This window comes from Populus euphratica, unplaced genomic scaffold (assembly GCF_000495115.2).
Source record: "Populus euphratica unplaced genomic scaffold, PopEup_1.0 scaffold246.1, whole genome shotgun sequence".
NCBI classification, from domain to species: Eukaryota; Viridiplantae; Streptophyta; class Magnoliopsida; order Malpighiales; family Salicaceae; genus Populus; species Populus euphratica.
In genome coordinates, this window is record NW_011500126.1 from 179339 (window position 1) to 184420 (window position 5082).

A 5082-nucleotide genomic window follows, 5' to 3' on the forward strand; every position below is an offset into this window, starting at 1 on the left:
TGTGCCCCTTTGTGAAATTCAGGAAGAGCGGATGAAGATTATAATTTTCTGTAGCATATCTTATTTTGTTAGTGACCTGAAGCAATTGAAACAAAGTCATGGAGAATTTTATGGTGCTCGTAACTAATAGGATATCTTTAGTTAATCTGAGCACCTTAAATTTCTCATAAGTTATAGCAACAAGATAGTCATATGAGCTTTTGTAAGTAGGAAGGGTACAGAATGATCAACGAAAAGTTGTCAGAACGATGAGGCTAAACTTAAAGAAGTTAATATAAGAAGGAAAGTCAGGCAGCATACCTCAGCTAATCCTCTTGTAAGAACTTCTATTTAGATTACAAATTGTCAGCCTGTTCAGTCATCAACAACATAAACCTCTAACTTTACTAAGATGATGATGTTTCAAAAATCCAAATAGTATGGGAGCTAGGTTATTTTTGATGTTTGGATTTTTGTTAATCAGATTTTCATCTTAATATTCCCTTCTCCATGGTCTAGAAAGTACATAATTAATGGTGAAAGTCTTGATACCTACAAAACAGTCTCTATCGATCAGATTTATACAAAACAATTTTTTTTAATTAGATTTAAAGACCCTTCAATGATAAAATCAATAACTCTAAATAACTATAATAAATAAAGGAAAGAATTTTTAATTCCAATAACACAAGTATTTGTTTTTATTTTCATATTATAAATATTATACGGGTTAAGGTATGAATGCTTGGAGGGTAGAGAAAACGAAACTTTTACCTGGATGGTTCAAAAGTATTTATAATTCATGAACTTATTGTTTTGATAAAATAAAGAGATTGGAATTCATTTGATTATGATAGTATTAATGTGAGATAAGCGTAACGAAGATAGGTTTGGAAGTTAAGCACATCGTTAAACCCAAGCATATTAAATCTAGTAACTTAATAAACCTACATTGACTTGGGTTTAGCACTTGATCAATCCTAAGTATGTTGGGACCGACAATATGTTTGACCCACAATATTCTAAGTTCAGCACATAACTTGATCAAAGTATATTAGGTCTAGTAATTTGTCATACCCATATTAATTTGGACTCAACATATAATTAAATTCTAGTATATTAGATATGATAACTTGTTATATTCATATTAATTTGGACTCGACACATGATTAAACTCAAATATATTAGGTTTGATAACATGTTAGATTCATGATATTAGCAAATACCTTAACCTAAATATATTATATCTTGCAATTTCTCAAGCACGTCTTAATTTAGGCTAAGGACATTTATATTGAGTTTTAGACCCTTTCAAAAAGCATCAAAATATTGACTTAAAAATTCGAACTCGTCATAAGCCTACCCAACACCTGAATGCAATAAGTCGCCATGTTAAAAAATGGCATCATGAAATCTTAGGTGGGGGTTAGAGAACTCCCTACATTTTTCTTCAGTGAAATACAGACCATTTCTAAAACTGAATCTCTTAGCAAAGCATCGCAACCACTGAATCAAAATGGGACATTTAGATTGGTTAGTTTCTACTATATGATTCATGAAGTTATCATCTAAGGCAGCTGACTTCCAATAATTCAAATAAGCAGCATTATTAAACTTACAACAAATGTATCCATTGCCTCTTTCTTACACAAGAAATGGCTCTCGGTAATTTTTAGTTTCAACACAAATATGATAGATAAAGGATTCGCCAACTGATTGAAGTATTTTCAGCTTCATTTTATCAATTGTATTACAATTTTAGAGGCATTTAGTGGTGTAATCCTTTGTGTTTTTCACAATGAAGACTTTAATAAGATAAAATGATTTTATAAGTAAAGAAAAGGACATGGATTTCTTCTTCCCACTGGAGTTCTTCTTCAACCCTTATTTATAGTCATCGCGCTAAAAGAAGAAGACATCCTCTTTCTTTCCTAGCTGAGGTCGCTGCATCATACAATGGATACAAGGTTGTTTGAGGCTTCTCAAACAGGAAACATTGATTATTTGCTGCAGTTGCTGGCAGAAAACCCATTTATCCTCAACAAAACACAGTTGTCTGCCGAGAATCCCTTGAACATTGCTGCTGCTATGGGGCATGTTGACTACTTGACTTTGTGAAGGGGATTATAAGGTTGAAACCAGTTTTGGCCAGAGGGGTAAATCAAGAAGGCTTTAGACCTACGCGACCTACGCATATAGCGCCAGATAATGGTCATGTTGAGATTGTTAAGGACCTAATTAAAGTCGACGTCAAACTCTGCCGGTTAGAGGGAAGGCAGAAAATGACTCCTTTTCACCATGCTGCTATCAGAGGGAGGGCTGAGGCGGTCGGTTTAATGCTTTCAGGTTGTCCTATTTGTATCGAAGATGAGACTGAACGTAGGGAGAATGCTTTGCACCTTGCTGTCAGGAATAACAGATTTGAAGCAATAAAGATGTTGATGGATTGGAAGAGAGAAATGAACAAGGAATACTTGCCGAACATGAAGCATGAGCAAGGGAATACATTTTTGCACCTTGCAAGCTGGAAAAAAACAAAGCCAGGTAATTCCCAGTACTTAATAGCTCAAAGTTTTATGCATAAGAACTTGCATCCTCACCCCTCTCCATTGTTGAAAAAAAAACCATGATTGCAGGTGATAGAAGTAATACTCCGCAGCAGAATGTAAGCCCAGGCTTCCTGGAAGTGAATGCCGGAAACCATAGTGGCCTTACTCCACTGAGTATGCTACTTATTTCACCAAGCGAGGGCATAGAGAAATCATTGAGATCCTTTTAGGTGCTGGGGGCCTGGGGCTATGAAAGCTGGAGACACTTATTTCAATCAAAACCCTATTTGCACCTCCACAACAAGAGAGACGGCAATCTCAACCAGATAATATGGTCGAATACTTTCAAATTTCATTATGCCATGGCGTGTTCGAATTTGCGATGAAAACTCTTTTTGTTAAAAAATTAATTGTTTTATGTTTTAAAATATTTTGATGCATTAATATTAAAAATAAATTTTAAAAAATATAAAAAAATATTAAAACTTCAAAAAGCAACCACAGGAGGTTTTTTACAAGTTACTAACATACCAGAGCAAAACAATACCACTAATAGCAACTCAAAGCACCATGCAGATGCAGTTCAGTCCATATGGGTGCTACTAATAGAGCTGCTTTTGCCCCCATCGTGCTTTTCAACACAATTGGGTTTTCTGTATCACTTTGCAGCATCAAAATCATCACAAAGCAGTTTGAGCTACTAACATGTTCTTCACTTACAACACTGCGTTAAGAATCATCACACGAGATAAGTTCACTCTCAACGTGGTTTTAACCACGGCAATTTTGACTTCTACCACATCCCTTTTAGCCAAGAGAGCAAAAAAGGGAACTTCCAGAGAAGCTTAAGAAACTCTTTGGCAACACAATGTGCAGAGTGGTCGAGTTTGTGACGAGGCGCCAAGTTATGGTTACACAAGATTCATCTGTTTCAGAAGATCCGAGACAAATGTTCGATTGTCCATCAACAAAAAGAACCTTATGATTTCCTTTTACTACTTGGTTTTTCATTGCCTGTCAACTGGCATAGAAAAAAAAATCAACCACTAACTTCTCTTTCTATTTAATCTAATCGAATTCATAATTTCTCTTGCTTTCGTTTTTAATTACAGAAATAATGATGTAATATCACTTAAATCACCAAGATTTCCTCTCGCGGAGGTGAGTACTAACCTACCTCCATCGCGGTTTGTGCAAAAAGGTGTCACGCGAATGTCGGAGGTGGTTAATGGTAGTGCTGGAGAGAGTAAATGTTTATCGGAATCTTTTGTTACTCCGGTGAAAAAACCGGAAGTTTCGGGTTTTAGTGACTGTTTATCTACGCATAGTAGCAGTGCTAGTATTTTAGATGATGATGATTTTGATGAGTCTATTTTGGAGGAGATTGATGCGATTTGTGAGCAGAAGTCTGTTGTGAAAGTGGAAAAGGAAAGTCCGAATAGGAGTTTTAGTGTAGAATGTGAGTGTGATCAGGGAAATGAGGGCAGTTTGGCTAGTTTGGAGTCAGGTATGCGAGATGTGTTGGACTCTCCAACGGAAGAGAAAAGTATTTGTCCAAGTGGAAATATGCCTGAAGAGTATGTGAAGTATTTGCAGGGTCTGAATGACAGGCAGCGTGAAGCTGCTTGTAGTGATATTTCGGTTCCTTTGATGCTTATTGCTGGTCCAGGTAGTGGAAAGGTCAGCCATTCTCTTCCTATCTGTGTGTGTGCATGCGCTTGAGTGCACTAGCAAGTCTTATTTGAGAGTTTTGGTTAGTAAGTCTTGCTGGTTTTGCTCTGAATTTTCTGTTTTTGATGTAGACTTCTACAATGGTCGGGCGTGTTTTGATGCTGCTCAATGAGGTATTGCAAGATTTTAGCTGCTGATGATTTTTTTTTTTTTTTTAAAAGAGGCGCGTTATTTGTGCTAGATTTTTTGCTGCTGGCTTTTAACATTGTTTGCTTGTGTTTCGGCTTTTGTTTCTATCTGATGGCTTACTCCTTAGATTATGTGTGGGCTTTTTTGTTTCTGTCCTTTGAAACATGGTCAGGGAATTAGTCCATCAAACATTCTGGCAATGACTTTCACAACTGCTGCAGCTGCTGAGATGAGAGATCGGATTGGAGCAGTAGCTGGGAAGGCAAAAGCTAAAGAGCTTATGATTAGCACGTTCCATTCCTTTTCATTGCAACTTTGTCGTTCACATGCAGAGAAGTATGCACATTCCGAGATTGTGATGTTCAGACATTTGCTTCTGCATTATGTTCCCTTCCTGAATAAATGTTCTACATTGTCATTATAACTCTTAGAATTATATGGAAATGTTACCTGCTACAGTTAGAAATAGTTGGTCTTTGTTTAAAATGTAGAAGTCTTCTGTTGTCTTGGGTAGATTCTAGGCTTGAAGCTGGCTTCTGCTCTATGATAATATAATTCATGTGAAAGGGTAAGTAACTTGTGGTTCATGCTATAGATTAGGCCGCACATCAGAATTCTTGATATATGGACATGGGCATCAGAGAAGAGCAATCATTGAGGCTGTGAGGCTATTAGAAAAGGAAAAGAGTGGTGT

At 36.5% G+C, this 5082-nt stretch overlaps 1 pseudogene; it reads left to right on the top strand.

The window, feature by feature from the left end:
• Positions 1-2900, top strand: part of LOC105110265 (ankyrin repeat-containing protein At3g12360-like) — a 10642-nt pseudogene extending 7742 nt beyond the window's left edge.
• The last annotated feature ends 2182 nt before the right edge of the window (positions 2901-5082 follow it).